The 13,890-nt window shown below is 55.0% G+C and overlaps 1 long non-coding RNA gene across 1 annotated transcript; it reads left to right on the top strand.

The window, feature by feature from the left end:
• The first annotated feature begins 974 nt into the window (after nucleotides 1–974).
• Nucleotides 975–5,849, top strand: LOC125159127 (uncharacterized). Its single transcript, XR_007149702.1, has 3 exons — nucleotides 975–1,045; nucleotides 1,195–1,319; nucleotides 3,494–5,849. It is a non-coding gene; the product is annotated as an uncharacterized LOC125159127 (long non-coding RNA).
• The last annotated feature ends 8,041 nt before the right edge of the window (nucleotides 5,850–13,890 follow it).

Here is a 13,890-nt window from a genome sequence, read left to right as displayed (position 1 = left end):
GCCTCGTCACTCCTTGAGGCGGTGGGCCGGTTGCTCTCAGTGTCCGTAAACCCCTGGCTCTGCAAGGCTGGGAATGAGGGCCACTTCTGGGAGCTCCGGAGAAGGGACTCCAGAGAGCGAGGTACGGTGGGGACCTGGGCAGGGAGCAGGGGCCCACACCGTGCCCTGCTTGCGGTGACACTGCGCTGGTGACAGCTCAGCGTTTCCCTGTGCCCGGGAGGGTGGAGGGGTCCCAGGGTCCACACCAGCTCTGCAAGGCGGTAGGGACCAGGCCGCCATATAAACGCAGTCACCACTCAGCAGGACTTGTGGGGAAGGGGTGGGGGAGGGCCCCCTCCCCCCAAGACGCATCAGTTCCCATCTCGTCTGCCAGGGAGGAGGGGGCCACGCGGCTCTGCCTCACGGAACCCCGGTCTGCAAACTCAGCCGAAAGCCCTCGCCCTGTCCTCCTACCCGACAGCCTGTTGGCCTCCCCTTGACCATGGCCAGACCCCAGGGGCATGAGTTGGTTGCTTCTAAACCTGATCAATCAGCAGTCACCGCCGAAGCTCTTTTCGGACCTTGTGGCTTTTTTTGGTTTGGTCTGCAACTTAAAAAAAAGCTGAAAGCTAAGGGCGCCTGGGCGGCTCGGCCGGGTAAGCGTTCGACTTCGGCTCAGGTCATGATCTCACGGTTGGTGGGTTCGAGCCCTGCATAGGGCTCCCTGCTGTCAGCGCAGAATTTTGCCCCTTGCCGGTGGACAGGCCAGCAGAGCTTCCTGTGGACAATGGGACGCGCCCCGGAGCCAGGCAGCCGTGGCCAGGAGCCGGCGGCAGAGGCGGGCACAGCGGGCGCTCCGGCAGGTTGGCGCCTCTCAGCCACCAGCCAGGGCCTCAGCCGGGGGGGTTGGGGTTCCCCTTGGCAGGATGCTCTGTGTTCTCGGAAGAGTAACACAAGGAGGAGTGCCGGCCCACGGGCGGGGAGCTGGGTCACGGGTGTGTGCAGGGGCAGAATGTGCCAGAATGTGCCAGAATGTGCCGGCTCTCACCTTGCCCAGCTGCCGCTGGTGAGTCGTGGGGGGAATTGGGGGGCAACCTACTACTCTCCCTGAGTCACGTGAGTCCCGACAAATCCCCCCCCTGCACTCTGGGGCCCCCACCAGAGCCCCAGTGTGCAGGTAAAGGGGCTTCTCTTAGACTCTCTCTCCTTCCAAAGAGAAAAACAAAGCACAAAGAGGGACCTGAAGTATCTCCTTCTCAGAAGCCTGATAAGGGACTGGAGTGGTGGCCAGAGCCGTGGAATCCAACAAGAGGAACATTACGTGGCATGTGGCATGGGGGGTAAGCCTGTCCCCGCGCTGGGTCAGCGTCTTGTGGAACTCTGCCCCCAAGGACTCCCAGTCTCTGGGCCAGCTCCACCTCCGAGGGGCCAGCCCTGGTGCAAGCAGGCGCCCCGGCCAGGTCGCTGGTGGTGGGGGGGGGGGGGGGGGGGTGTAGAGTGCAGTGGTTCGAATCTACCAACACCAGTAACACACGGCCACAGGCAGGGATTTCAGCTCTCCCAGACCCCTTCAATGTCATGGGGAATCATAATGGGAACTTTTTAAAAGGCAGTTTCTGGAATTGGGAGAGGGACGTATGTAAAAGCAGTTAGTACAGCCCCCCCACAAAATGGGAGGAAGGGAGGGAAGGAAGGAGGGAAGGAAATCAGAAAGGGAAGGAAGGAAAGAAGGGAGGGAGAAAGGGAGGGAGGGAAGAAGGGAGGAAGGAACCTAATCTGATGCAAGATTGTCAGAGGGAGAAGCAGTTACCTGACCGTTCTGCGGCTAAAGGCCCTCCAGGCCTGTCCCCTGACATTCTGTGTCCCCACCTCTCCAGAGTGGCCTAGATGCTTAAGAAATGTGGCTTGGTTTCCAAGCAAGACTTGAGAGATTCTTCCGTGTTCGTGAACTTTCCTCCCCCTCCCCTCACAGGGGCTCTGCCGAGGAGGAGGCACCACGTGGACTTGGCCTTTAGGCAAGTGGGAGGGGCCGGCCCCCAGGCTGCAGTAGCCCAGGGAAGGGTAGGGGCCTGACGGGGATCACTGTACCACCCTTTGACTTAAAACCCAAAGTCCCACAGCGGGATTCCCACCCCCACGGGTCCTCTGCCTCCGCCCTGCAGACCCCGAGGAGGCAAGGAGGCCTTCAGAAAGGAGTCTCCGGAGGCAGCCCAGCCGTGCAGACCCTGACGTTGGACACGCAGCCCAAGTTCTCCATCTTTATCCTGCAGAAAAACTGACGTCGATGCGAGTTCCCCGGGCGGACACCAGGGCCTGGGGGGTGGGGGGAGCCGTTGTCTAACGAGCACAGAGCTTTGGTTTTGCAGGAAGTTCTGGAGGAGGACACACAGCAATGTGAATACCCTGGGCGTTGCTGAACTGCCCCCTGGGGCAGGGCAAAGACCGCCCGGTTAATTCGGTGTTTGGTGAAGGCCCAGTGGTCCCTGTGTCCTCACGTGCAGGGGAAAGAGAGGGGGTGCTCTGGGGGGGAGGGGGTCTCCTCTCAGAACACCAACCCCATTCGTGGGGGTTCCACCCTCATGACGCCATCACCTCCCAAGGCCCTGAGTCCTGACACCCTCACACTGGGGGTTAGGATTTCCACCCATGAATTACGGGGGACAAAAACATTCAGACGGAAACTTTTATTGAAGTGTATTTAAAAAAAATTTTTTTTTAACGTTTACTTTATTTTTGAGAGACAGAGAGAGACAGAGCATGAGCGGGGGAGGGGCAGAGGGAGCGAGACAGACACAGAATCCGAAGCAGGCTCCGAGCTTGAGCTGTCAGCACAGAGCCCGACACGGGGCTCGAACCCACGAACCGTGAGATCACGACCTGAGCTGAGGTCAGACGCTTAATCGACTGAGCCACCCAAGTGCCCCCATATTTAGATACATTTTACCAGAGTTGTTAAAAAGTGCCCTGGGGAAGTGGGCTGGGGTGTCTCAGCACTGTCCTCTCCTTCAGGCACATCAGCCCCAAACCATAAACCCACACGGAGGGGGTGGTGGCAGCTCAAATGAAACCCACCGGCCTGGGCTTATGCTTTGCCCTATAACGGGGGTGCCAGAGCTCCTAACACGTGGGTCCCGGGCTCCCACACAAGGCCCCTGTCCCCACGAGGCTGCCCGTGTCTGCTGCGCGATGCCTCCAGCGTCCGGTGTTTGTAGCAAGTTTCAGCCCCACGCCGCCCCTGACCTTGTTTGCAGGCTGACGGAGCCGTGGTCCCACCGTGTCGGCTTGGGTCGGCTCCGTCACGGGGCCTGTGAATTCAGTCTCTCGGTTCAGTGGCCCGGCCTTCGAGGGGGGCTCACAGCCACAGAGGAGGAACTAGCCGCAGCAGGAGGAAGAGGAAAATCTCGAAGCACAGAAGGAACACTCTCAATGTCAACAAAATGACCGAGTGACTGTCTTGAGTGGGTAAGAGTCTATATGATTTCATTTAGTCCTTTTTCCTATCCTCATCCCACAGGTATTTCCAGAGGGTTCCATCAGAGGGGCGGTGAGAAGCTCGGACTCACCTCCAGGAAGGGGTCCTGGGGTCCCTCCACGAACAGTCCAGACGTGAACGTACTTCATCAAAGGGAAAGGGTCTGGGTTCAGGCGCCGGGGCCCCGTGAGTTTGGCTGCAAAATAAATTGCCCGGAAGAGAGATTTTCAAGGCCGACCTTCCATGTGGCTCAGAACGCTTACATCCACCCGGGTCAAGGGGCCCCCTGCCCCCAAACTAGCCACCAGCTTCCCCCCCCCCACCTCCGGAACCGGAGCCACCCCAAACTTCTTTGCTTGTTGTGAGAAAGTAGTTGCGGACCATGAAGAAACGGATGGGTGTGGCTGCGTTCCAATAAAACTTTATGTATAAAATGGGCGCAGCCGGCCCCCGGGTTATGGAATTAAAGGGACTGGTTTGGAATCTGGGTGCAGGCACCTGGCGTGAGAGAGAGGTCATCCCAGCAGCAAGCCTACCCTTGTCCACGAGTAGGGTCCCAACCAAACTCCCTCTGGGGTAGGGGAGACCCTTCAGACAGTCACGGTAGCCCCCCCACCCAGCTCCCCCGCAAGGCAAGGAGGTGTCTTGTGTTTACAAACATCACTAATGATCTCAGGGACCAGTTTGAGGGCAGAGGACTGATTGTCCTGAGTCCCAGCGGTCCCCAGTGGCCTACGTGGACCCTGCTGGCCAGTGATGAAAGCACCAGCTTGAGCTGGGGTCCTGTGTGTCCCCGGGGCAGCACCGCCCAGGAGGCCTGAGACGGCTGGCCAGTCCTCGCCACCCTTCCTTTAAGGTGGAGGGAACTGTCTCCACGCTAACAGCCACCCTCGGCCAGACACGTTGGGCTGGGGGCTTCCCACGTTCATTGCATTTGTACCCCCAGTGGACAGTAACCGGGGTAAACCCAGCTTACGTGTGCAGGTTCAGCAAGGCCAAGGAACCGGCCGCCCCACAGCGGTGGGGGGAGATCCATACACCCCAAAGCTCTGCTCTCCCTCCCTGTGGTCCAGGCTCCCCCCTCCCAAGGTGGAAATGCTGGGGACACCTGTGCTCACCCCCGACCTTGGCAGACCTTTGATAGGAAGCCGCCTCCCCAGGGGACCCGGAGGGCATCCCTCACTGCTGGGGCTGTTTCTGGGAGTTAGAGGGGGACGAATGCTCCTAGCTGCCTCTCCACTGATCTCCCCCACCCCACCCCTCCCCCCCCGCTCCCCCCCCCCCCCGCAGGCTGTTGGGAGGTGAGACTTCAGTGTGGGTGGGGCTTGGTGGATTCCCTCCAGCGCCTCAACAGAGAGGATCTGATAAGGTTATAATAGCGCCTTCTCCATCATCTCCTTGGGGAGCTCCAAGGATGACCTCACCCCCGCAACTACCTATGAGCCAAGAGAACAGGGCTGGGCCTCCCATTCTAGAAAGGGAAAGAGGGCACCAAGGGGTTCCCTGTGGAATAGGGAATAGGCCCCGCCTTCCAGCCCCTCCCAGGCACAGCTGGTCCCCCACCCTCACTCTGACTGTTGATCGCTAAGCACACAGCGGACACCTTCTATATGAAACATGCTTTGCTTGGGGACAGGTCCCCAGCTAGATCAGGGGTGAGGGCGAGAGTGGGGTGGGGCAGCCCGCTGAGGGCCTGGGTTTCCAGGTTTTCTGTTAAGGGCAGTGCTCTGTGGAACTGTGTGGCCAGAGCTGGGCCCAGGCACACGAGCATGTCGCCTGCAGCGGTGGGACAGGCCAGCCCGGAGCGGGGAGGGCCACCTCCGGGAGAAGAGGGCTGAGATGGGGTTGGTATTAGTGGGGCATCTCACACCGTGGATGTCCCTCAGATTAATGCGCTGAGATCACACACACAGGATTCCCAAGGAACCCACCGATGTCAAAGCACAGGTCCGCGAAAATGAAACCCAGTGAGAGAGCATCGTACCCGCTTCTTTGTGGACACCTTTGATGGTAAGATCAGGCTGCTGGGTGCAATGACACCGCTGTTTCCACGCGGCGAGGCACCTCCACAGTGTCTCGAGCGGGAAGGGGCACGTGTGACATGATGTGAAAACATCCGAGGGCTCGGCCAACGCCACTGAGGCTCACTGTTTGCGTTCTAAATGAGACCGTTCAAAAATTCATTTAAAGGTAGGTAAAAATAGGATTTACTTCTTTTCTCCTGAAAGAAACTTTTTTTCTAAAATGAAGAGAGGTGAGGTCAATAGGCCTTATCAAAGGTCAGGGGTGTGAGAAACACCGAGGTTATCCCGGACCCCGAAGCGTGGCTGTTGGGGTGCATGGTGAGGGGGCCCTAAGAAAATTAGAAGTGGGTTGGAATCCCCCGGTTTGAGCAGAAGACAGGGCGAGTGGGACTCCTGAGACCCTTCAGGACCCTCCCCCGTGTCCCCACAGGGAACCCAAGGCCCGGAATGCGAAAGTGGCGGTTCGGGGCCGGGATTTAGACTCGAACCAGAACCCTTGACTCCTAGCCCGATTCTTGTCCCGAGAGGGGTCCACTGGGGTTAGCTCCCCGCATGACGGAGTCCAGGACAACGGGGAGGAGGGGGTCAGCCAGGTAGGAAGAGACCTTGTCACCCAAAGCCAGGGCAGGGGCGGACCCACACTCGGGCCAGGATGCCGGGTGCCCCAAAGCGGCTCCACCTTGGGGCGGCGACATCTGGCTTCAGAAGATGTTCTGCAGGGGAGACCGAGGTGTCTTTAAAGATGTCAGGTTCTTCTTCAAAGGAAAATGCCCCAGGCAGGTGTGACTACATCTGTCCCCTAAACTCTGGCGGCAGCTGAGGGCCCCCCCCCAGGCCCCCCTCAAAGACCCCAGAGTCTATCCCATTTCACGTGTCTTCAAACCCCACCACCCCTGACCAGGGGTGCCTAGGGCACCCCACGGGCCCCCAGAACAGCCCCCCAGCTCCCAGCCACACAGGAGGTCTTTGGGGCATGGGGTGAAGGGAGGGGGAAGCTTGCTGGGGCGGGGGCTCTGAGCTCCTGTCACCCCACTGGCTGTCCCCCAGACTCCACCCCCGCCCCCCACCGGCTTGCCCCAGGCAGGTCTGGTTTATGAGACCTTCCAGCCTGTCTCGTCTTGTCGGACCTGGAAACCGGGCGCAGTAACACTTACCTCACAAGGAAGGTGTGGGGACCCGGGACTTGGAGCTGCACACTCCCCTCCCCCAGCCCCCACCTGCAGCCGCTGAGAGTTTGCAGGGCACCGGCTCTGGCTTCGGGGGCTTTCAGACAGGTGCTCTCGGCGGCCCGACTGGAACATTCCCAGTGTTCAGCAGCAAATGCGGAGAAGGGTGGCCGGGGCCCGGAGGCACTGAGCTCCGCGGGACCACCCACCGCCCACCCAGCACAGCAGTGAGGGCTCCGACACGGCGAGGGGAACAGGCGTGGCACCCCCCTTCCCGGGGGACAACCTGCCGCACCTGGCCCCCCCCTCCCTGGGCGCTCTGGGCCTCTTTGTGGAAAAAGGAGGTCCCACTTGGGAGCCATAAAAACCACACGTGAGTAGTGGTGCCGGGGCCCCTGCAGACTCTGTGAGGCCGCACTGTCACTCCTCAGTCACTGTCACTCAGATGGAAGGGCGTGGAGGTTCTGTGAGAGGAACCTTCCCAGGTTTCTGGAGACCCGTCTCTCCCTCCCCTGTCCCCCGGCCACATCTGCGGGACGCCCAGGCAAGTCCTTCCAACAAGGGTCCCAAATCCCCTCCAGAAGGCAGCTCAGCTCTCAACAAAGTACCACGGGCTGGGCGACTGTGCCAACAGTTTATTTTCTCCCAGTGCTCGAGGCTGTAAGCCCGCGATCAAGGGGTGGGCAAGGCCTGGTTCCTCCCGAGCCCCTCTCCTCGGCTCGCGGCCGGCCCCCTGCTCCCCGGCCCCCTGCTCCCCGTGCGCTCACGCAGTCGTCCCTGTGCGCGTCTGTGTCCTTCTTTGATAAGGACACCAGTCAGATTGGATCAAGGCCAACCCAGTGACATCCTTTTAACTTTACCCCTTTAACGACCTTACATCCAAATATAGTCACATTCTGAGGGGTGGAGATTTGGGGCAGGAGGACACCCTTCATCCCACAACAGTCCTCCAGCACAGCGCGACACGTCCTTCAAGGGAAGACTTCCCCCACTTACTCCTGGAAGCCTTCCAGGCCTGCAGTCCACGGGGAGAACCTCTGTGTCCATTTCAGCCACTGTGGGGAGGGGCTGGGGAGGTGGGGAGCAAGGGTGCAGCTTCCCCAGATGAACGGACCACAGATGCGTTACTGGCTTTTGCTTGTAGCCCATTTTATTCTGACCCTCTCTGCCCTTGATTTAAAGAGATCTGGGTACTGTACCCACTTCCCTTGTATCTGCTACTTTCTCTGGAGTGGTATTTTCTTTTTTTTAATTTTTTCTTTAAGTTTATTTATTTATTTTGGGAGAGAGAGAGCAAGCGAGCAGAGGAGGGACAGAGAGAGGGAGGGAGAGAGAGACTCCAAAGCAGGCTCTGCACTGACAATGTAGGGCTTGAACTCACAAACTGTGAGATCATGACCTGAGCCAAAATCAAGAGTCTGTTGCTCGACCAACTGAGCCACCCAGGTGCCCCTTTTTAACTTTTGTTTTTTTAACATTTATTCATTTTTGAGAGAGAGAGGGAGAGAGAAAGACAGAGCGTGAGTGGGAGAAGAGCAGAGAGAGGAGACACAGAATCGGAAGCAGGCTCCAGGCTCCGAGCTGTCAGCACAGAGCCCGACACGGGGCTCGAACTCACGGACCCCGAGATCGTGACCTGAGCCGAAGTCGGACGCTTAACCGACTGAGCCACCCAGGCGCCCCTGGAATTATATTTTCTAAAAACTGACATTTGACCAAAAAATAAATAAATAAAAGAAAGCCGATCATTCTCAGAAGGTCCAGTTCCTTTGGAGACTTTTTCTCTTTTTAGGAGAAGAACCACATTTACCCCAGGTAGAAGTCCTGTTGGAAGGTATTTGTAAAATGCAGAGCCAGCTCTACGGGGACACCCTCAGCTGGACTTCATGTCTCACAGACACTGGTCAGCAACACAGAGCAGAACTCTGACCCCACGCAGCTGATGGAGTATTCTCCCTACCTCCTCCCCAAGGCCATCTTTTCTCGAGGCGTCGGAAGACATCCTGTCACCCCCCACCCCAGACTGGGGAGGCAGCGGGAAGGCAGGCCCCGTCTGTGAGGCACCCGGGCCTGGAATCGGGAGCAGAGAGACCCCTGGGCACCCCGTGAGACAACAGCAAGACCAGAAGGGACTCCGCGTCCTGCCTCAAAGGCACGCCAGGCCAGCCGGCCCAGGTAAGAGGGAAGCCGATCCCGCAGGAGGCGGCTGACAGTCTCCCTAAGGCCCAGAACCGCCTCTGTCAGGCCGGAGGCCCGTTGTCAACATTCAGATGGGCTTGTAATCAGGCCCCCGCTGTGGAGGCCAAGGTTTTATTGTAATGACAGCTTGGATTTATAGAGCATCCTTCTTGTGCCAAATCCTTCGGAGTTCCGGAGAGGGGCGGGGAGGGATTTAATTGGCCCTTAGCGCTGAGGAAACTGAGGCACGGGCAGGTTTAAAGACTTGCCCAGGGCAGGAAGGGATTAAAAGCCAAAGAACAGAGCTCGGATTTGGGGTTTGCCGCCGGCCGTGACAGCTGCAGAGCTTCCCTATGGGAGCAGCGGGGCATGGGGGGTGCTGGGGGCAGGTCCCAGACGCCCATCTCCCCTGACACCCGCACGGTACCACCATCACACCATCCCACACGGGCACTATGCCACACACATTCACGCACACATGTGCACACACCAGTCATTCACAAGCTTACAGGACAAATTCAAGGAGGGGGTGTGGCCATTGGGGCTGTGTGTGTCCCCGAGGCCATGGCTGGTCCCCTCCGAAACACGAGCCTACGGACATCACCTCACAGGCGCCGGGCTGCCGTGGGCCGCCACCGCTGGCCACGGGGAAGCCACAGGGGCCGCCTGGGGAGGGAAAAGGACACTGAATAAATGGGGTCAGGAGACCAGGCTCGCCGCGAGCCAGCGTGAGACCTCACGTACGTGAATTCGCCTCTCCTGGCCATCAGAGCAAGGGGGTTATGCCCTGACGGGGGGGTCTCACCCTCCACACCCTACTGTGAACCTCTGGAGGGACACCAACTCTAGGGCAGGAGCAAGAACGGTACCGTTTGGACGTGGGGCATCTTTGGGAACCATAAAACAAAGGGGCAGTCAGGCCAGGTCAGGAGGACAAGGACAGAGGGACCGCAGGAAGGAACTTCATCCGCCAAGGGAGAGGCGGGGAGAGATGCAGGCAGTGTGCAGAGCTCTGGCTTTAACACAGGGTTCAGTCAAGAGGACCCGCCGTGAACCATTTCCCTGCCTTCTGTCCTCAAACGTCTTCAGGGACAACAGGAAATGCACTAATGCCCAGCTTGGCTAGGGGCAGGTAACCCCTTCTCGCCTCGGGGGGGGGGGGTGGGTAGGAGAAACATCCCATGTCCCTGTTCCCGTGCCCGATGTGCGGCCTGAGCAGGAACAGAAGGAGGCAGAGAGCTCCAGGACCCCCAGGGGGCAAGGCCAGCGGGAAGCTGCAGAAGTGATAGGTTGGGTGCCGGCACCGGGGTTCGGGAAGGAGGCACGGCGCTGGCGCGTCCCGGTAGGGAATGGTCAGACCCCCGCCACAATGGGTTCACCATGCATTTGATGGCGTAAGTCTGCCGCCCTTGATTTCACGGTTTGGCAAGCAGCTCTACGCTTGTGATAAGCCCTTTGGGCCATGATGAGCTTTAAAAAATTCAGGTGCACGTTAAATCAAAAGGTTAACTTACCGGATTGGCGTTTTTCGAGAAGGTCGATACGAATGCCTAACTGACACAAATCGTTTGTCCACACTGCTCCACTCCGAGCGCCGTGAGACCACGGACCGTGTGAGGCCCAGAGGACACGATTCTGCTGAGTCAGCCAGCGCTCACCTCAAAGTGAGAGACCCTCTTACAACTCGCTCGACAGACCGAGACTCGGCGCGTGCGGCTGGTGTGGCCGCCCTCTGCGAGACACGGCGTGTGTCGAGTGAGAGTGACAATTCCAATTAATTTCATCTGTTTTCCTGCTCTCGTGTGCATTTACAGAAGGTGGAAGCTGGGGGGCGCCTGGGGGGCGCAGTCGGTTAAGCGTCCGACTTCAGCCAGGTCACGATCTCGCGGTCCGGGAGTTCGAGCCCCGCGTCGGGCTCTGGGCTGATGGCTCAGAGCCTGGAGCCTGTTTCCGACTCTGTGTCTCCCTCTCTCTCTGCCCCTCCCCCGTTCATGCTCTGTCTCTCTCTGTCCCAAAAATAAATAATAAAAAAAAAAAAAAACGTTGAAAAAAAAAAAGGTGGAAGCTGGGATGGAGTTGGCTCCAAGAGCAGAATTTCGCAGTGAAGCGATGCCAGGTTAAGAGAAGCATTATCAGCCGCTTCAAATAGAAAAGCCAATTAAGTTAATCTGAGTTAATTGCCTCATTTTCATTCAAAACATTAAATAAAAGTAAAGCTCTGAGCATTTATTCTGCTGAGGATGTGTCTTCTGATGTTCTTATGAGTGCTAGATGTAAATGCAAATTCAGTTAAATTGTGGCTATTGATGAGGTCATTCGTTGGTGTTGTGCTAACACCCAGACAGATGTTGATGTCACTCGGCATTATGGAAACAGGCGCCGTTATTAAATTAGGAAAGTGTGGACCGGAAATGTAGCTGGAATTTTTTGTAGTGAACACGTAATTCATAAATGAGCCTTAGCAAGCTGCAACCCACCTCCAATGGAAATAGACACTTCTCTAAAGAAGACATCCGGATGGCCAACAGGCACACGAAAAGATGCTCAACGTCGCTCCTCATCAGGGAAATACAAATCAAAACCACACTCAGATATCACCTCACGCCAGTCAGAGTGGCCAAAATGAACAAATCAGGAGACTATAGATGCTGGCGAGGATGTGGAGACACGGGAACCCTCTTGCACAGTTGGTGGGAATGCAAACTGGTGCAGCCACTCTGGAAAACAGTATGGAGGTTCCTCAAAAAATTAAAAATAGATCTACCCGATGACCCAGCAATAGCACTGCTAAGAATGTACCCAAGGGATACAGGAGTGCTGATGCATAGGGGCACTTGGACCCCAAGGTTTATAGCAGCACTCTCAACAATAGCCAAAGTATGGAAAGAGCCTAAATGTCCATCAACTGATGAATGGATAAAGAAATTGTGGTTTATATACACAATTTAATACTACTTGGCAATGAGAAAGAATGAAATGTGGCCTTTTGTAGCAACGTGGATGGAACTGGAGAGTGTTATGCTAAGTGAAATAAGTCATACAGAGAAAGACAGATACCATAGGTTTTCACTCTTATGTGGATCCTGAGAAACTTAACAGAAGACCATGGGGGAGGGGAAGGAAAAAAAAAAAAAAAGAGGTTAGAGTGGGAGAGAGCCAAAGCATAAGAGACTCTTAAAAACTGAGAACAAACTGAGGGTTGATGGGGGGTGGGAGGGAGGGGAGGCTGGGTGATGGGCATTGAGGAGGGCACCTGTTGGGATGAGCACTGGGTGTTGTATGGAAACCAATTTGACAATAAATTTCATATATAAAATAAAATAAAAAGTAAAACCAGCAGATCTCAAAACTTACAACCTTTTGACATATGCAGAGTTAGAGTAACCGAACAGTAAAATTTCAGTGACAGAGCTAATACAGTTCACAAACGGGAACTACTTTTCACGTCGATACGCCCCTTCCCCCCAGAGGGCCATCATCGGCCAGGTTTTAGAAACATGGAGCCTTCAGAAAGTCGTTCACGAGTCACGCCAAATGGCTTACGGTGATGCTAGATTTGTGGGTGTGCGTAACTGGGTCCGCCAGGCTCTGGTTGCATTTTGTTCAAAATCAGTTGGAACTCTTTGATCAGACTGTTCAACAAATACATGATCAAAAACTGCTTGTTTTGAAATGTTTGACAAATTGTTTCCATTAAAAAAAAAAAAGATGGGGGCGCCTGGGTGGCTCAGTCGGTTAAGCGTCCGACTTCAGCTCAGGTCACGATCTCGCGGTCCGTGAGTTCGAGCCCCGCATCAGGCTCTGTGCTGATGGCTCAGAGCCTGGAGCCTGTTTCCGATTCTGTGTCTCCCTCTCTCTCTGCCCCTCCCCCGTTCATGCTCTGTCTCTCTCTGTCTCAAAAATAAATAAACGTTAAAAAAAATTTAAAAAATAAGAAATAAAAAATACATAAATAAATAGATAATAAAAAAAAGATGCAAACAGAAAGGCTATTAAAATGTATTGCTGCGGCAGAAAGAAAGGAAATGAACAAATTGCATGGTGAGTGAGAATGAGTTTGGAATCCCGAAATTGCCCTTTGGAGTATCTCCGTGTATGAGGTGAATTTTTGATAGAGGTCATTTTAATCGGGTAGACATATATACACCCGTATATCTGTATAGGTATATATACTATCACAGTGGAATAAAATTGAGTAGGCTTATGATTGTCAGCATATACATCTGACAAAACATTCAAAAAACCCTTGGACACATTTTGCCTTCTAAAAACATTTATGAGAGATTCTCTGGATGGAAGCCAAATCGGAGAGCTTATGAAAATATCTGGGCTGAACACCTTCGTTACCAAAGCACTGACAGGATTCTTTGAGCAGCACTCATCTAACGCTGGCTCACCTGACCGCATCGGGGTGTACGGAGAAGAATCCATTTAACTCATCGGCAAATTCGAATATATCAGCCATATCGAATATGTCTTTGTGAGGAAGATTCCAGGCGATTTTACGAGAAATTAAAAGTCAGGAGGCAACTCTGAAAATAATACATCCTTCTGAAAAATGCCACTAACATGGCAAAAAAAATCACATAAAATTAAAAACTAATTGAAGAAAGTGAACATTTATCGAGAATTATTATTCAGCAGGTAGTTGTTCTTTAATATCCAGATACTCAGTGCAAACTTTTTTTGCTTTAATGTAACAAACGCTACCTTTATTTGGCAGAAAGTAGTTAATTCTTTCTCTGTAAATGCAGTTCTCGCTTTATTAGAAATGACAATTGCGTAACATCGTTGTGGTCTTTTTCTTGTCTTTCTAAGCTCAGATTTGCGGCAGAGCAAATACACTTTCCCCCAGTTTTGTCAAGTGATAATTTATATCTAATAAAATCCACCCATTTTAAGTGTGCAGTTTGCTCAAGTCGGCGATCGTTAACAGTCACGTAACATTTACCGCAATTGAGATCCGGAGCGGTGCCATCACTCTAAAAAGTTTCCTTGTGGGGGAGCTTGGGTGGCTCAGTCAACTGAGCGTCCAACTTCGGCTCAGGCCATGGTCTCACCGTTTGTGGGT

This window comes from Prionailurus viverrinus, unplaced genomic scaffold (genome assembly GCF_022837055.1).
Source record: "Prionailurus viverrinus isolate Anna unplaced genomic scaffold, UM_Priviv_1.0 scaffold_42, whole genome shotgun sequence".
Classification (NCBI taxonomy): domain Eukaryota; kingdom Metazoa; phylum Chordata; class Mammalia; order Carnivora; family Felidae; genus Prionailurus; species Prionailurus viverrinus.
This window is presented reverse-complemented; position numbering and strand designations above follow the sequence as displayed.